General features: G+C 27.5%; 1 long non-coding RNA gene across 1 annotated transcript; it reads right to left on the bottom strand.

Moving 5' to 3' along the window:
• Positions 1–1,856: 1,856 nt before the first annotated feature.
• Positions 1,857–19,028, bottom strand: LOC145269647 (uncharacterized). The gene is made up of 2 exons (XR_013865158.1): positions 18,595–19,028; positions 1,857–5,957 (listed from the first exon to the last, which is right to left on the bottom strand). It is a non-coding gene; the product is annotated as an uncharacterized LOC145269647 (long non-coding RNA).
• Between the last annotated feature and the right edge of the window lie 210 nt (positions 19,029–19,238).

Here is a 19,238-nt window from a genome sequence, read left to right as displayed (position 1 = left end):
ATTTTCACACTCTTGTTCTCTCTGCAGGGCATTGTCCATTGTCTTGCACCAATTCAATTTTATATGGAAATTTGCCCTTTTCATGAAGCATTCTGTGAAGAGATGATCGAGAGACCTCAATTTGACTTGATCTCCTTCTTACTGATGTGAATGGATCCTTGGCCACACTCCCTGCTAACCTCTGACGATTCTCATCACTTCTTGCTGTACGGGATCAGCAAGATTTATAGAAGTCACATACAGACCCTTGCTCATGAAATCGAGCCACCATAGCTTTTATTGCATTGGGAGTAGGGGGAATTTCTTGCATTGAAGTTTCGTCAAAATTCTCTTTGGGTTTCTGATATTGACTCATTCAACCAAAAATACGACTCTAAGATAAATATTCGCTCCTCGGTAGTGTAACGACTCATGATGACCTTGGAAGGGTTATTCTAGATGATCTGAAAAAATTAAAGAAAAATATAAAAAATTAAGAAAGTTATGAATTTTTTTTTAACCATCAGCTTCTTTTGGGACACTCTGTACAACATGCCAGGTGAAATAAGAAAGACCGTTCGGCAAATTGAAAAGTTATCCAATAAAATCGGAACAAAAAAAAAACTCAGTCGTGTTCAATCAAACACGCTTGAATAATGACTTGCTGCCAAAATATACAAATATATACATATATATATAAAGTATGCATCATGCGGTTGTATTTCGAAATGTTGAAACGTGGCAGTGGCTATGTGAAATTATTGTCAAATTAAATCAACTGTTCTATAATGGAACTCACAATATCACATTCCAACATTTCAAAATACAACCACTGAGAGACAATGTGCGGATCTTTACAACAGATTTTTCTTTCTCCAACTTTACAACATGACCAGAAAGAAAAAGAAAGAAAACAACATACTGAGGATGAAGTTTGACTCCGAAATATATTTAAATTATAAATTTCAAACAAGTAAAATATTTGTTTATTTTCATAATGTTGCGTTGTGATTTGGCTTTTAAGCGTACTTGATGCGTTTTTTATTTTATTCAAATTAAATCAACGTTTCTATAATGGAACTCACATATATATTGAGATAGATAGATATGTCTTTTTATAATAAAAAAATCGGAACAAAGAACTCAGTCGTGTTTAATAAGATGTGCTTGAATAATGAATCGCTGCCAAAATATACAAATACATACAAATATATATATATGAAATAAAGTATGCATCATGCGGTTGTATTTTGAAATGTTGAAACGTGGCGTTGGCTACACAAAATTAATGTCAAATTAAATCAACTGTTCTTTAATGGAACTCACAATACCACATTCCAACATTTCAAAATACAACCGCTGAGAGACAACGGATGGATTTTTACAAACAGACTTCTCTTTCTCCAATTTTATAACATGGCAAGAAAAAAGAAAAAAAATAACATACTGAGGATGAAGTTTGACTCCGAAATATATTGAAATTATAAATTTCAACCAAGTAAAATATTTGTTTATTTTCATAATATTGCGTTGTGATTTGGCTTTCAAGCGCACTTGATGCATATTTTATTTTATTCAAATTAAATCAACGTTCCTATAATGGAACTCACATATATATTGAGATAGATAGATATGTTTTTTTATAATAAAAAAATCGGAAAAAAAGAACTCAGCCGTGTTTAATAAGATGTGCTTGAATAATGACTCGCTGCCAAAATATACAAATATATATATACATATATATAAAATAAACATGTTTTATTAACTGTTTGCTCCTATATATATATATATATATATATATATAGAGAGAGAGAGAGAGAGAGAGAGAGAGCGATATATAAAAATGTTTCTAAAAAGTAAGAACTGAGAAGCAGATATGTCATTAATTAAATTGAAAATATTTTATTTATAGATATATTCTAAGAAACATATTTCATTATAAAACTGAAAATGTACAAAAACTACAACATGCAGAAGTTGGGGACATGATATGATAAAATCAAAAACTAAAAAGAGTAATGAAAGCAACTTTAATAATGATTCTTTTATATATATACTAGCGGAGAGGGGGGACACCCAGCTTTGCTCGGGCGTAAAGTATGCTTAAATATATTTTAATTTGTCCAGATTACAGAGTAATGATTTCAAAAGTGAAAAAAATGTAACGCTGTCCAAAATACAAATTTCCATTTTTTTTAAAAAAATTGTTTTGTGAACAAGAGCTTGAAATATAAAAAGAAATAAAATATTAGATACAAAAAATGACCGGTCGTAAAATACGCTTAAACATGATATTTTAATTTGTCCAGATTTCGTATATATTATCATAGACTCGTGATTTCAAAATAAAAAAAAGGATTAAGCTAGAATCGAAACCAAAAGCAAAACTGTATCATTCAAAGCTTGGCCTCGTTTTCGCAAACAAGTCAACCCAATCTCAGAAACATTGGAAAAGGAAGATCTTAATATTATAAGTGCTAATTTTAAATGTGACTAGTGGTGGTGGTGGGGGACCAGCTTTGCCCGGTCATAGAATATGCTTAAATATGATATTTTAATTTGTTCAGACTAGGTGGGGGGGGGCTTTCCCCAGTTGTAAAATACACTTAAATATGACATTTTAATTAATCCAGATATATTATTATGGTGTCAAAGTTTAAAAAAAGTATTTGGATACCATCTGCTAGAATTGGAACCAGAAGAAAAATTGTAGCATTCAAAGCTGGTGACGTTACCACTGTACCAACGTGACACGCATATGAACTAATTAAAAATAAACTAAGATGAATGTACAAAATGCATAACAATTTTTATTTATTTTGACCCCTTAAAACTGTTTTAACTGGTTAAAAACCTATAAAAGAACATAAAACATAAAATCATTTGCAACTTTTAGTTTTGGAAGAGATAGAGTTTGAAAATATGGATACCAACAGACAGACAGACATATAACCTTTTATATATTAGATTATTATTTGTATTTCATTATCTTTTCTCTTTCAGCTCTGTTAAAAATATCAAAACGACTCTGTAAAGTTTTGCATCAGTCAAAACCTGGATTTCCAATTTTAGTTGGACATATCAAAAAAAAAAAAAATATGCAGGAGAAAAATAATATTTTACAGAACATAGATGATAGTTCCGGGCAAAACCTTTGTAAACATTGGGTGACAGAACTTAAAAATAATCAACTTATTGCTATGTTAGCATTTGAATACATGTATAGGTGAAAATATAAGCCAAGTAGATTAAGAAATACATATATATTTTAAACTAATATTTTTTCTTCATCAATATATATGTAAATATGAAAATCCGATTGCAAAAAAAAAAGTTACTTCCATTAATCATTTTAGCGCCATTCTGCATCCATAAAATTGAAACAGAAAATACTGTACTCACTAAATGATGACGTTGCTGGTATTGCGCAGAATCTTGGTGATTTTACACATAAAATCGAGTGTCCCTACAGACCTGTTAAGGCCAGCATCATTAAGAATACTTCAACTAGAGTTGCTACTTAGCCATTTAAATACATTTATTTATTGTATAGGGGAAAATATAAGCCAAGTGGATTAATAAATATATATTTTAAACTAATATGTTTTCTAAATCAATATAAATGTAAATATGAAAATTCGATTGCAAAAACAAATGCTAAATCAATATAATATAAACGTAAATATGAAAACCTGATAGCAAGAAAACGTTTATTAATCATTTTAGCGTGATTAGGCATCCGTAGAATTGACACAGAAAACAATGAATGCAGCAAAGATGTCACCCATATTGTGTAAAATCTTGGTGATTAAAATTGGGTATCCGTACAGCTCTGTTAAATCGTGAATTTTATACTATTATGGCAGTTGTTTATATGCTAGAAGAAGTCCATCAATGTCTTTTCACCGTGTGGCCAAATGACAAAGATGTCATCTATATATCTCTAATAGTGTGTCGGTCTGAGGTGGTATGTGTGTGTGTGTATTTATGTTCGAATGTGTGCATGAAGATGTTGGCATAGCTGGGAGCCATTCTAGTTCCCATGGCTGTGCCTTTTATTTTTAAAAAGTGTTGGTTGTTGAATGTAAAATTGTTATGTGTTAGAATGTACTCTATAATGCTGCATATGTTTGTGATGTGGGTGTCTTGTAAGTTCTGGGTTTGTAAAAAACTCCTGCATGCGGATATTACTTCCTCATGTGGAATATTCGAGTAGAGAGAAGAAACATCCATCGTGACGAGTATTGTATTGTCTGGTAAGAATGGAACAACTAGGGTTGGTTAGGGTTAGGGTTGGTACGTACTTGCCTAAATTGTATCGTAGTAAAAGACCCTGCATGTTTTATCAAAATATTTTTTGACAAAATGAAGGTCTTTAAATTTCAGAGGGAAATAGTTTAATGAGGATGTGGTAGTTTTAAAAATTCGGTTTTATGACTCTGGTTGCTTCTATAATTACTTGAATGATGGAAACCTTGAATTTTCAGTTTTTTAATGTCATACATAAAACGCTGATATTTCATTATCTATTCTCTCTCAGTTCTGTTAAGGCCAGCATCATGAGGAATGCTTCAACTAGACTTGCTACTTTTCAGCTCTGTTAAAGTCAACATCATCAAAGACACTTACATAAACTACACAGCAAACCGTATCACAGTAAAGGATACCTTATCTCTGCATATTTTATGAAAATAATTTTGTGCTTTTTTAATGTTAATTTCTGCGAAATTTTGCAGTATTTTGAGTGAATCGTATCTATGCTTTCTTTTATAACGGGATTGTTTCTTCATCTACAGATATTTAAGCTTATATAACAAAAAAAAAAGACTGACATATGTAAGATTGCAGTTTCTTCTCTCTCATCTGTTAAGGCCATCATCATTAAGTATGTGTATGCTTCAACTAGGGTTTCTACTAACTCGCCTAAATCATATCATAGTAAGCGACATTGCATATGTTATCAAAATATTTTTTGCAAAATAAAATTTTTTAATTTTTAGAGGGGAATAGTTAATGTTGATTTTTTTCTTTTGAATGTTTACGCATGTGAATTTTTAAATATGATTTATGAATAAATGAAGACCTGCATATTTCACAGGAATATGGTTTCTCCCCTGTGTGTATACGTGTGTGAATTTTCAAATATGATTTATAAACAAATGACGATCCACAGAATTCACATGAAAATGGTTTCCTCCCACTGTGTGTAAGCATGTGCGTGTTTAATGAAGATTTCTGAGAATATGAAGATTTGCATATTTCGCAGGAATATGGTTTCTCTCCAGTGTGTACATGCATGTGCACTTTTAAGTTTCCTCTGTGTGAAAACGTAGATGGGCAAATATCACATGAAAATGGCTTTTCACCAGTGTGCTTACGCATGTGTGTTTTGAAATTTCCTTTTAGAGAAAAAGAACGTCCACAAATTTCACAACAAAATCGTTTCTCTCGAGTGTGTGTGTACATGTGATTCGTCAGAATTGCTTTTTGTGAAAAAGAAGCTGTGCATATTTCACATGAATATGGTTTCTCCCCAATGTGTACGTCCATGTGTGTTTGCAAAATATGTTTTTGTGAAAATGAAATGCCACATATTTCACATGAAAATGGTTTCTCTCCAGTGTGTATACGCATGTGGTTCGTCAGAGTTTTTTTTTCTGAAAATGCAGAGTTGCAAATTTGACATGAAAATGGTTTTTCACCTGTGTGCACACGGACGTGTCTCGTCAAAGTGCTTTTTTCAGAAAACGAATCTCCACACATTTCACAGCTAAACGGTTTCTCCCCTGTATGTCTGCGCATGTGTTTTGTCAAAAGTGATTTTATAGCAAATGAACATCCACATATTTCACAGGGAAAACGTTTCTTGTTGTCTTTGTGAGTTTGCAAGTGTTCGTTCAACTCTGCTTTTTGTGAAAATGCAGACCCACAATGTGTACAGGAAAAGGAGTTTGATTCGGTTTCACTCTGCATTGGATCTGTAAGAAAAAATATTAAAACAGTTCCAAGAGAATTCATTATTATTATTATTATTATACAACTAAATAAATCAACTATTTTGTGAAAATAAACATCTCTTACTTTACACATTGTATTTGTAAATAAAAACAAAAAGGAGTTTGATACTAAAAATTACATATTCATATATAGTATGCAAATGGGACCTACGACAAAAATACCTCATAATCATCATTCCATATATGAAGTCATTTTTAAATCCAAGGCTTCAGAGGGGGATGTTGTAGTAGGATCCATCTAATTAACATACATAGATTAATACATAGATACATATATAAATATGGTTGGTACCATAAAGACAGGAGAGACCCAATGAGAGACAACATGACTATACCAATGAACTCTATGTAAATATTGTATATACTTTCTTGCTCTCAATATACCTGTTCTATTTTAATTTTGTGTTGTAGTTATTTATTTCTACATGTTCAGTTGAGTTTTAACATATTCATAGTCTGTTTAAAAGTTTATTGAATAAATTGTCAGTATTAAACAAAAAGGAGTTCGATTCTGTTACAGCTAAGAAAAAAGAAACGCCTACATGTACAAGAAAATGATTTGAAATTCGCTATAAAGAATTATAATACACATTGAACATCTGTTACTTCATACATAAATAAAAAAAATATTACAAAATATATTTAGCCTACGTTTCAATAATTTAATATATTTTGCAAATATAAATGTTCTATTAAAAAATGTTTTTTCTTATAATTTGAACAAAATATGAGCAACACTGAAAATATATCTGTAGAAAATACAAGTGCATTAAAATGTAAATATTAAAACAAATGGTATAGATTTATTATTAATAGAAAATTTTATTGTGTTGCAATATATTGTGAATATTTATATTCTGGTAGAAAATGATTTTCTCATCATCCGAACATGATGTTTTATACAAATAAGGCGTCAGTACACAAGTGTTCATTCAGTTCAAGATTTTGTGGGAAAAAAAACTAAAACACATACGAGTAAAATGGTTTCAAGTCTGTTTTCATAAAAAAATGAAAGACAGCCACTATTTTTATAATACAAGCAGAAACTGTGGAAATTCTACAGCATACTATTTCATATGTAATATATTGATGTTGGCATTCAGTACATGTTCAGCATAAATGGAGACACCTTCCAGTGTTATTGCAGCTCTTTTGTTAAAGATGCAAACATTTATCTAAGCAAACAGGGAGGCACTGTGTAGCTCAGTTATAAAATACGCTTAAATATGATATTTTAATTCATGCAGATTTTGTATATATCATTATAGTCAGTTTTCTATCAATTCTCATATATTATAAAGTAATGATTTCAAAAATAAAATATATGACTTTCGTGCATCAGCTTGAATTGAAACTGAAACAAAAACTTTAAAATTCTTGGTAAAATTATTTATTACAAGAAATGGAAGGTCGTAATAATTAAACGACATTCACTCAGAGTAGCTGGTTACTTTAAACGCATCTAAAACAAAGCTTTTATCTTTACATCATCCACGCTCTGATGCCATCTGGCATCAATTGAAATGAACGGCTCTTATCTTGAGGAAGCTTCATGTTTTAACAACGTGTATGAGTAAAATGATTTCAAGTTTGTTTACATAAAAAAATGAAAGAAATTCGCTGTTATTATAATACAAGCGGGACCTGTGGAAATTCTGCAGCAGACGATTTCATATGTAATATATTGATGTTGGCATTCAGTACATGTTCAGCATAAATGGAGATGCCTTGATATTAGTGCAGCTCTTTTGTTAAAAATGCAAACGTATTTATCTAAACAAGCAGGGAGACACTGTGTAGCCCGCTAGTAAAATATGTTTAAATATGAAATTTTAATTCATGCAGATTTTGTATATATTATAGAGTCAATTTTCTATCGATTCTTATATATTATAAAGTTATGATTTCAGAAATAAGAAAATATATTCATATGACTTCAATGATTTCAAGTTTGTTTTCATAAAAATTTTTGATATTGTTTTATCATGTTATTTTTTAATATTGTTTTATCATGTTATTTTTTTTATATTGTTTTATCGTGTTATTTTTTAAATTTTTTTAATATTGTTATCATGTTATTTTTTAAATATTTTGATATTGTTTTATCATGTTATTTGTTTGATTTTTTAATATTGTTTTGTCATGTTATTTTTAATTTTTTAATATTGTTTTGTCATGTTATTTTTTAATTTTTTTTAATATTGTTTTATCATGTTATTTTTTTTAATATTGTTATCATGTTATTTTTTTAATATTTTGATATTGTTTTATCATGTTATTTGTTTGATTTTTTAATATTGTTTTATCATGTTATTTTTAATTTTTTAATATTGTTTTGTCATGTTATTTTTAATTTTTTAATATTGTTTTGTCATGTTATTTTTTAATTTTTTTTAATATTGTTTTATCATGTTATTTTTTTGATTTTTTGATATTGTTTTATGTTATTTTTTTTTATTTTTTAATATTGTTTTATCATGTTATTTTTTAAATTTTTAAATATTGTTTTATCATGTTATTTTTTTGATTTTTTAATATTGTTTTATCATGTTATTTTTTTAATTTTTTAATATTGTTTTATCACGTTATTTTTTTGATTTTTTAATATTGTTTTAATGGAAAAGATTTAAATATTATTTGGAGAAAATTTTATAGCAATTTTTTCATTACCATTTTTTAAATAATTATTGCTAATTGTAAGATGAAACTGTATTTAATGGCGAAGGTTTAAAAATTATTTGGAGAAACGTTTCACCATTTTTTCAATATTAAAATACACACTATATTGCTATATTGTTTAATGTTATTAAAAAACTTAATAGGAGCAGAGATTTCAATAGTTTAATAATTTAATGTCAAATATACATGCCCTATGATCTATGAGAACGTTTTTATTTTCAATATAAGTAAATATACTTATATTGTATTGCTATAGTTTTTAAATTGTTGTTTTACTTTTTTCCTAATAATTTATTTCAATATGGTTGTTATGGTCTTTTGTTTTTCAAGCAAATTCAGAGAATGCTTTTTATTATTGTTTTATCGTGTTATTTTTTCAATTTTTTTAATATTGTTTTATCATGTTATTTTTTAAATTTTTTTAATATTGTTTTATCGTGTTATTTTTTAAATTTTTTTAATATTGTTTTATCGTGTTATTTTTAATTTTTTAAATATTGTTTTATCGTGTTATTTTTAATTTTTTAATATTGTTTGTCATGTTATTTTTTAACTTTTTTAATATTGTTTTATCATGTTATTTTTTATTTTTTTTAATATTGTTTTATCATGTTATTTTTAAAACATTTTTTTAATATTGTTTTATCATGTTATTTTTTACATTTTTTGAATATTGTGATCATGTTATTTTTTTATTTTTTTAATATTGTTTTATCATGTTATTTTTTAAATTTTTTTAATATTGTTTCATCATGTTATTTTTTAAATTTTTTTTAGTATTGTTATGTTATTTTTTATTTTTTGATATTGTTTTATCATGTTATTTTTTATTATTGTTTTATCGTGTTATTTTTTAAATTTTTTTAATATTGTTATGTTATTTTTTAATTTTTTTATATTGTTTTATCATGTTATTTTTTAAATTTTTTTAATATTGTTATCATGTTATTTTTTTAATATTTTGATATTGTTTTATCATGTTATTTGTTTGATTTTTTAATATTGTTTTATCGTGTTATTTTTAATTTTTTAATATTGTTTGCCATGTTATTTTTTAATTTTTTTAATATTGTTTTATCATGTTATTTTTTAATTTTTTTTAATATTGTTTTATCATGTTATTTTTAAAACATTTTTTTAATATTGTTTTATCATGTTATTTTTTTATTTTTTAATATTGTTTTATCATGTTATTTTTAATTTTTTAATATTGTTTGTCATGTTATTTTTTAATTTTTTTAATATTGTTTTATCATGTTATTTTTTAATTTTTTTAATATTGTTTTATCATGTTATTTTTAAAACATTTTTTTAATATTGTTTTATCATGTTATTTTTTACATTTTTTGAATATTGTGATCATGTTATTTTTTAATATTGTTTTATCATGTTATTTTTTAATATGGTTTTATCATGTTTTTTAATATTGTTTTATCATGTTATTTTAAAAAATTTTTTTAATATTGTTTTATCATGTTATTTTTTTAATTTTTTTAATATTGTTTCATCATGTTATTTTTTGTAATTTTTTAAATATTGTTTCATCATGTTATTTTTTTAATTTTTTTTAGTATTGTTAGTTTATTTTTTATTTTTTGATATTGTTTTATCATGTTATTTTTTTATTATTGTTTTATCGTGTTATTTTTTAAATTTTTTTAATATTGTTATCATGTTATTTTTTAATTTTTTTATATTGTTTTATCATGTTATTTTTTAAATTTTTTTAATATTGTTTTATCATGTTATTTTTTTAATTTTTTAATCATGTTTTTATCATGTTATTTAAAAAAAATTTTTTAATATTGTTATGTTATTTTTTATTTTTTGATATTGTTTTATCATATTTTTTTGATTTTTTTATATTGTTTTTTCATGTTATTTTAAAAAAATTTTAATATTTTAATATTGTTTTATCATGTTATTTTTTTATTTTTTATATTGTTTTATCATGTTATTTTTATTATTGTTTTATTATGTTATTTTTTAATATTGTTTTATCATGTTATTTTTATTATTGTTTTATTATGTTATTTTTTAATATTGTTTTATCATGTTATTTTTTAATATTGTTTTATCATGTTATTTTTATTATTGTTTTATTATGTTATTTTTTAATATTGTTTTATCATGTTATTTTTTAATATTGTTTTATCATGTTATTATTTTAATATTGTTTTATCATGTTATTTTCTTAATATTGTTTTATCATGTTTTTTTTTAATATTGTTTTATCATGTTTTTTCTTTAATATTGTTTTATCATGTTATTTTTTAATATTGTTTTATCATGTTATTTTTTTATATTGTTTTATCATGTTATTTAAAAAAAAATTTAATATTGTTATCATGTTATTTTTTAATTTTTTTAATATTGTTGTCATGTTATTTTAAAAAAAAATTTAATATTGTTTAAATAGAAAATACATTTTTATTATTTTGTTTGTTCTGCAAGCATTAATAATTTTAAGATGAGTTCTTGCAGTATTTTGGTCTTTTTAAAAGAAAATCAAAGGAATGGTTCTTCATCGAAATGTTATTAAATGTTTGTAGCACTCCAATCTGTTTCCTGCTCGTAAAAGGATTTACAACAAAAACTCAACTTCCTACCACACTGCAGAATATTTTTCTTTCTTCTGTGTATCGAAAACTAAATAAAATTTCCATGAACAGAGTTTCTTTCAATGAACTTCCCATCTTCAAAACAATTTTGCCATGGGATTGTTTTTCTTTCGTTCATTGCTTTTAAACTACTTGTGCAGTGGATTGAGGCATTGAATCTCTATGGTTCCAGGTGAGTATTGACTGAAGATAGCAGTTTCAATCCAGCCCAAAGCCAGACAGACAATTAATTGACAAAAACGTGGTGAGTCGACAACTATGGAAAGCAGTAATTACTGAGAATACAGTTAAGAGACTCAGCATTCCTATTCCACCTGAAGAAGGCCAGAGAATGAGTTGGCCAATATGTGATGAAACAACAACTATAAAGATGAGGATAAAATAAACAAATAATTTTTTTTTTTTTACATTTTCACCCCAAACAAGGCAAATTGCCACTCTGGTGTAGGGGGCTACTATCAGGGGCAACAACTACTGGGGTACTATGTAGGGATTTGGGCAGCAAGATGTCGGTTCACGTTACACTTGAACATCTGCATGTCAGTACTGTTGGGGAAGCAGGGACCTGGAATGGAATTCCAGAGTCTAGCGGTTCTAGGGAAGAAACTATTGGAGTAAAAAGATCTTTTACATCTAGGGATCTCTACAGTGTGGGGGTCGGATTTAGCAGCCTTAAACAAATAAATAAACAAACAAATAAATAAACAAATAAATAAACAAATAAATAAGCAAATACATAAATAAACAAATAAATAGACAAACAAATAAACAAATAAATAAACAAACAAATAAACAAACAAATAAATAAACAAACAAATAAACAAACAAATAAATAAACAAACAAATAAACAAATAAACAAATAAACAAACAAATAAACAAACAAATAAATAAACAAATAAACAAACAAATAAATAAACAAATAAACAAATAAATGAACAAACAAATAAACGAACAAACAAATAAACGAACAAACAAATAAACGAACAAACAAATAAACAAACAAACAAATTATTCAAAAGAATTCCAATAAAAAATAATGTATACTTACTTCTTGTAAGTAAAAAAAATACTTGAGCTAAAATCGAAACCAAAACCTAAAGACAGTCCATTAAGTATGATAACCATTAGGCCAGCTTGACACGATTTTAAAAAAAATCTTTTCAAACCTACTTATTCTAAACATAAGTAATCTGTCATGTGAACGATTCATGCATTTATGAAACATTTGACAAACAGATAAAAATCTGATGCCTTCAGGTACCAATTTTTCAATTTGATCCCTTAGCAACCCCTTTTTTTTCGAATGGAAACCGATTAAAATTTTCCACATATCTGAATATCCTATATACAAAACTTCATGTTTGTAGATCAAAAATTTGTTAAGTATATAGGTTGAGAATTGTCCCTACATACACACATTCTTACTTTTGTTGATTAAATGTAAAATTTATGTTTATGTTAGTAGAGGGTAACTAATTTGTTCAACAACATCCAATTTTATTACTAACAGGCCGCCCTGTGTTACCTGGCCATAAAATATGCATAATTGTTATATTATTATTATAATTATTATATTTTAATTCATACAGAAACTGAGACATGCGCATAGTTCACTTTTTGTAAGTAAAAAAATACTCAAGATGAAATCAAAATCAAACCCCAAACCTAAGGACAGCGACTATTAGGCCAGTTCGACATGATTTTTAAAAAGTGTTTTCAAACCTATGTATTCTTAACCTAAGTAATTTATCAGGTGAACGATTCATGCATGCACATTCATGAAACATTTGACAAACAAATAAAAATCAGATGAAACCCACGTACCAATTTTTCAATTTTTACCCCTTAGCTGCCTTTTTTTTGGATGAAAACCGATTAAAAGGTTTTCTGCATGTCTGAATACCCTATATACCAAATTTCAAGTCTGTAGATTCAAAGGCTTTTGACACTATAAAATTTGATCCACTGTTTACTGCCCTTGAGAACCAAGGAGTTGACTACATACATGACCTTGCTGAAAGACATGTAGAGTGGAACTACCTCTACTTTAAAACTCCATCATGACAGCAACAAGATCAAGATGGAGAAGGGAGCAAGACAAATTTGATAACATCTTGCCAAAACTCTTCACAGCCTGTCTCCAAGATGAGATAATCAGGCGGATTAAGTGGGAGGGTAGGGGAGTCAACATCGATGGCGAACACCTGCCACATCTCATCTTCACTGATGATATAGCACTGATGGCACACTCTCCTCAGGAACTAAATGACATTCTAAACGACATCCACTCTAAGAGCAAACCGGTTGGCCACAACATGCATCTTGGTAAGACCAAGATGCACGTTAAACCAGCACGCTGCCAAGTTGCCGATAATTGTTGATGGAAAGACCATTTAGGAAGTTGAAAGCTATATCTAATTGGGACAGAAAATGACAAAATATGGAGATCTTCTCCCTGAGATAATGACAAGGATAGCATTGGGATGGGGCGCTTTTGGAAAGTGGAGAAAAAGCAAATATGTCAATCAAAGCGGAGATCTTCAATGAATATGTACTAACTGAGGAAGTGGAAAGCTACATCTGCTTGGGAAAGAAAATTACGAAAGATGGAGATCTCCTGCCTGATATATATATATATATATATATATATATATATATGTGTGTGTGTGTGTGTGTGTGTGTGTGTGTGTGTGTGTGTGTGTGTGTGTGTCTTGGAAGTTTTTTACCTTTAAAACTATATAAAAAAAACAACTTACTATTCAATTTTCATATTTTTTATCATTCGTTAGAAAACTATTTAGTCAGTAAGCCATTTAATCACTTGCAATCGCTGTATCAACTTGCTTAAAATCACTAAAAATCCTAAAAAAATACTTAAATACATATATATAATTATTTTTTTAGGATTTTTAACGATTTTCAGAGTAATTATAATAATAACAAGGATAATTTTGATCTTGATAGTTCAAATCAAATTGTCGTCTTTTATTTATAAAATATGGCTGCCAAAAATTATTAATCGCTAAAAATCGTGAGCTTTTATTTTCTTGATAAAAAACAAGAAAGAAAAACCAACAAAATTACCTAATCAATTTACATATTTTTGCAATATAACATTTTTGTATACGTACTTGATAAAAATTTGTCTGTATTATTATTCTGTCTCATTCGGCACTTCTGCATTATACAGACAATTTTTTGGTGTCTTTCACTAAACTGTCGCTAGGTAGCACTTCTCATTCAAAGAGCAGACTATATTTGATTACAGTAACAATTTTACTTTAATTCAAAAAATGTTTCAGAAAAAAAGCCTAATGTTTCAAAAAATGTTTCATTTAAATCATTAAATCGTTCGGAAAGAAAAAAAATATTTTTCCTCTAATTTAAAAAATATTTCGGAAGCAAAAAATCCAATATTGCTTTAATTCAAAAATTGTTTTATTAAAATTATATTTTCTTATACAGACTTTTCAATGTTTTTACAATTATATTTTTATACATTTTTCTGTTTTGGTTTGCAAATATTTTTGTGTTCGGCAAAAAGAAAAAAAAAATTGTTTGTTTGATCATTTGAGTTATCGGCTCCTAACAATGGCGCTGTCTGTATAATGTAAAAGTGCTGTGTACTAAATAATGAATCACCAAGAAAAGAAAGGTCAATGTTTACCATTACGCCAACTGAAGAGGCCTCAGCATTTTTTAATAAATAAACAACTTTTACAGGTTTTTTTGGTATGCTGAATACGAATATCACAGGAAAAATTAGTGCAGACAAATAGTTTTCGAGATATAAATACCTGTATTATGCAACGTAATTTCTAGTAGTGTGAATTGGCTACCATCTTTGTTGTTTCAATGAAATGGGATATTGAGCATGCACGCACACGCTGCAGTCGGCATGAGCAGACGATCTGTGTACGAGATGCAAATGTTTATTCAACGTCATTTCTTTCGAAATAAACACCTCCCACGCCCCCATGTTAAGAACGGCTCTTTTGGAATAACCACCCCCGTCTCCCCATGTTAAGAATGGCTTTCGTAATAACACCCCCCACCCAGCTCATGTTCACTGCAGCATACGCACGCATGCTCAATATATCATTTCCTTGAAACAACAAAGATGGCAGCCAAATAAAACTACTAGAAATTACGCAGCATAATACAGGTATTTATATCTCCAAAACTATTTGTTTGCACTAATTTCCCCTGCAATATTTGTTTTCAGCATACCCGAAAACCCATAAAAGTCATCATATTATTTAGAAAATGTTGAGGCATCTTCTAGGTACGTGCAAAATGAATGCTGATGCTCAAAATGGTGCCTGGAAAATTTATCCCTGGAAAACTCACCTCGGAAAACCCATACCCGAAAAATCCCCCTTTTTTGCTAGATAGGAAAACTGGTCCCTTATTGAATAAATATCGATTGAAAACATTTTATTACCGTTCTTGAAGGAGATATTGTTTTTAAAAGAGACTATACACCCCCATAATATTTAAAAAAATTATTTTTAACTCTTGCTTAAAAAAATAAACTTGAGCACGGAGTCAAGATACGAAACACGAAACCAATATTTATTTAAAAAAAAATACTTTAGTTTTAACACTTTTTGTGTCATTACAAAACAAAAATAAAGAAATAAAACTCGTATTATCAAAGAAAGCAATTATTTTATTTAGAAGAATTAATTCAGTTTAAATAATTCTTGTGTTATTACAAAACAACAAAAAAAGAAAACACGGTCTTATGTAATTTTGGTACCGTGCTGAAATAATGTTATTATTTCAACAGCCATTCTTTACATGGGGAGGAGAGGGTATCATTTAAAAGTCATTTCAGGGGCACTCGTGCAGTACTTAAAAATATACAAATTTATTTTCTTTTGGAGGTAAGGGAGGCTCGTTTTAAAACTATATCTACCTCAGTGTTTTCTTTAATTTTCGGACATTTTTTTTGTTAAAAATTATTTACTAAGTAATGTTGATATTATTTCTTTTTAACCAAATAAACTTTTTAAAATAAGTTTAAACACCAAAAACTTACAAAGCTAGGTAGAAAACGAAAACTTGGAAAAATCAATTTAATTTTTTATTTAAAACAATAAACATGTAAAAGTATTTTTAAAAATATTATGGGATGTGCATTATTACCTAAAAATATACAAATTTATTTTCTTTTGGAGGGGGGGGCTCGTTTTAAAACTATATCTACCTTAATATTTTCTTTAATTTTCTATTTTTGGGCAATTATCCTCCTAAGACGTGATCCTCTTATGTCGGACATTTTTTGTTCATAAGTAACACTCAACATTACTTTTTTTTTTTTAAACTAAATAAACTCTTTAAAATAAGTTGAAAGACCAAAAACTTTAAAAAATATTATGGGATATGTATTCTCTTTTAAAGAAAATATCTTCAACAACGGTCATAAAATGTGTTTTCAATCGATATTTATTTAATAAGGGACCAGTTTTCCTACCTAGCAAACAGGGACGAGTTTTCTGGGGACGAGTTTTCCGGGGACGAGTTTTCCTAAATTCGTTCAAAATATATAAACATTTTGACCCCCTTCTTTTATTTAAGAATCCACCAAAAATCAGAAAATGAACCAATTTCAATGAAATTTTCAGTATTTATCAAATAATGATTGCGGAATATAATAAACACATTATTTTTATTTGACTCTGAGTGAAAATGTATTATTTTTTATAAGAAAAACACCTTTACTAAAGTAATGGTTTTCTGTAGTAAAAAGAAAAAAAAATGCAAGAATTTTATTTCAGCTATTTTATGAAAATAAAACATTCTAAATTATAACAATTAAAAAAAAATGGGTCGACCTAGACGAGAGTACCCAAAATGGCCGACCAGGACTGAGATATGACACGTGACCGGATGTAATGGAAGAAATATCTCATGTATTTAATTTAAGCCGTCGTTTCATATCTTACAACATCGTATCTTACAACATATACAACAAATACTTTATTGTAACTTTTTCTTTAATAATCTATATTTAATAAATATTTATATAAAATTATCAGAATTGAAAAAAAAGCCAAGCTGGCAACCCTGATATATGTATATGTTGTAAGATACGATGTTGTAAGATACGAAACGACGGCTTAAATTAAATACATGAGATATTTCTTCCATTACATCCGGTCAAGTGTCATATCTCAGTCCTGGTCGGCCATTTTGGGTACTCTCGTCTAGGTCGACCAAAAAATGAATTAATTTTTACAGGAAAATACGGAAAAAAGCACGTAAATTTCGTATTAACGAAATCGATATAACTAAAAAAAAAATTAATTTCTCGAACTACTGATATTATCATTGAATTAAGCATCGGTAATTTAATATATGCCTGCAAAAAAAAAATTAATTGCAAAAAGTATTTTTTTTTTTTTTTACGGTTACATTTTTAATGTAATCTTAATATATAAAATTCTAATATTTTTATTGCATGCAAGAATGTATAACCATCAATGTAAGATAACTTTTATATAATCTCAAAAAATAAAGTAAAAAAAATTAAATTGAAAAACAGGAACATACAAAAATAATTAAATTAAAAATTGGAAAGAATTATACAAACGTTCCATGTCGGTAAGTACAGATGCACATTATTGAAAAGAAAAGGGGGAAGATGCTCGATATGCCGGAACATTGTTAAATAATAATAAAATTATGTTATTAATGTGCTTCCGTACTTCTTTGAATTTCGCCGCCATGTTTTTTTTTTTTTTTTTTTTTTTTGACACGAAACTAATCTTGTTGCTACCATGGCCATATTTTTGGATAATTATTACCCTTTTTAGCAAAAGTTAAATACATTTATTGTATTAATTCATTATTTTAAGACTTTAACTTAATACTTCACTTGGAAATAATTCCAGAAAACTTATATTTTCTTTGCCAGAAAAATGTAAACACGATTTTTGTCATAATGAATTTTTATGCGAAATGTACTTTTTTTTTTTTTTTTTTCAGATTTGAGATAAAATTATTCCATGTATTTTTTTTTTTTTTACTTCACACACTTTTTTTTCTTCGAGAAATTAGCTTTAAGCTGTAATCTTTTAAACATAATAAAAAAGTAACCGAAAATTTAAAACATATTATGATTAACCGGCGTTCAAAACCAGGTCCCATAAGCAGCCATTAGATTTGCCCGTACCTACTTCTTCAGTTGGCATAACGGTGAACATTGACTAAAAGAAAATTGTGCTGGAATTTAATTTACAGAAAATACAAAAACGACGGATGAAAACAATAATTTGGAAATTATACCTACATTTTGTTACGTACTTTTGTGGTTGAAGAGTTTTCAGGTGAAAGCAATACGATATCAAATGAGTTTGCAATTAAATCTCTGTTCAAGGCTTCGATTTTCTATCTGTAGTATTTCTATCAGACTTTAAAATGATTATAGGTTACTATGAGAAGCGAGAAAGTGTTAAGAAGTGAGAATCATATATAATATTAGAATAATTGTTATTACCCACAATGCAATGTTCACTTCCGGTTGTTCTTTAATGAATTAGCGATTTACACTTCCGTCAGATTAAGCCGAAAAGGCAGATAACTCAGATTGAAATAAATAAAATAAAAATAAAATGAATAAAACGAAAGTTTTGTCACCCGGTGTTTTGAAATCTGTGAGCTGAAACGATTAATTTATTTTTTTAAATTATATTAAATAATGAAAACGAACAACAAAAAAATGGAATAATTATGACGTTGAACTCCAAATCCGATCTAAACGGTGATTCTCGTCCCCGTTCGTAACAGTTCCGACTTGTTTCTTTTCAATATTACCGACTTTAAATATAATATTTACGTTTATTTAATTATATATTGCAAAGACGGGGTGCTTTAAATAAGTTTCCAGACTTTTTTTTTTTCATACGGGCACTTTTATTGATAGTACACACACAT

The sequence above is a fragment of the Euprymna scolopes genome, chromosome 45, assembly GCF_053919585.1.
Source record: "Euprymna scolopes isolate OS-2025 chromosome 45, ASM5391958v1, whole genome shotgun sequence".
Classification (NCBI taxonomy): domain Eukaryota; kingdom Metazoa; phylum Mollusca; class Cephalopoda; order Sepiida; family Sepiolidae; genus Euprymna; species Euprymna scolopes.
This window is presented reverse-complemented; position numbering and strand designations above follow the sequence as displayed.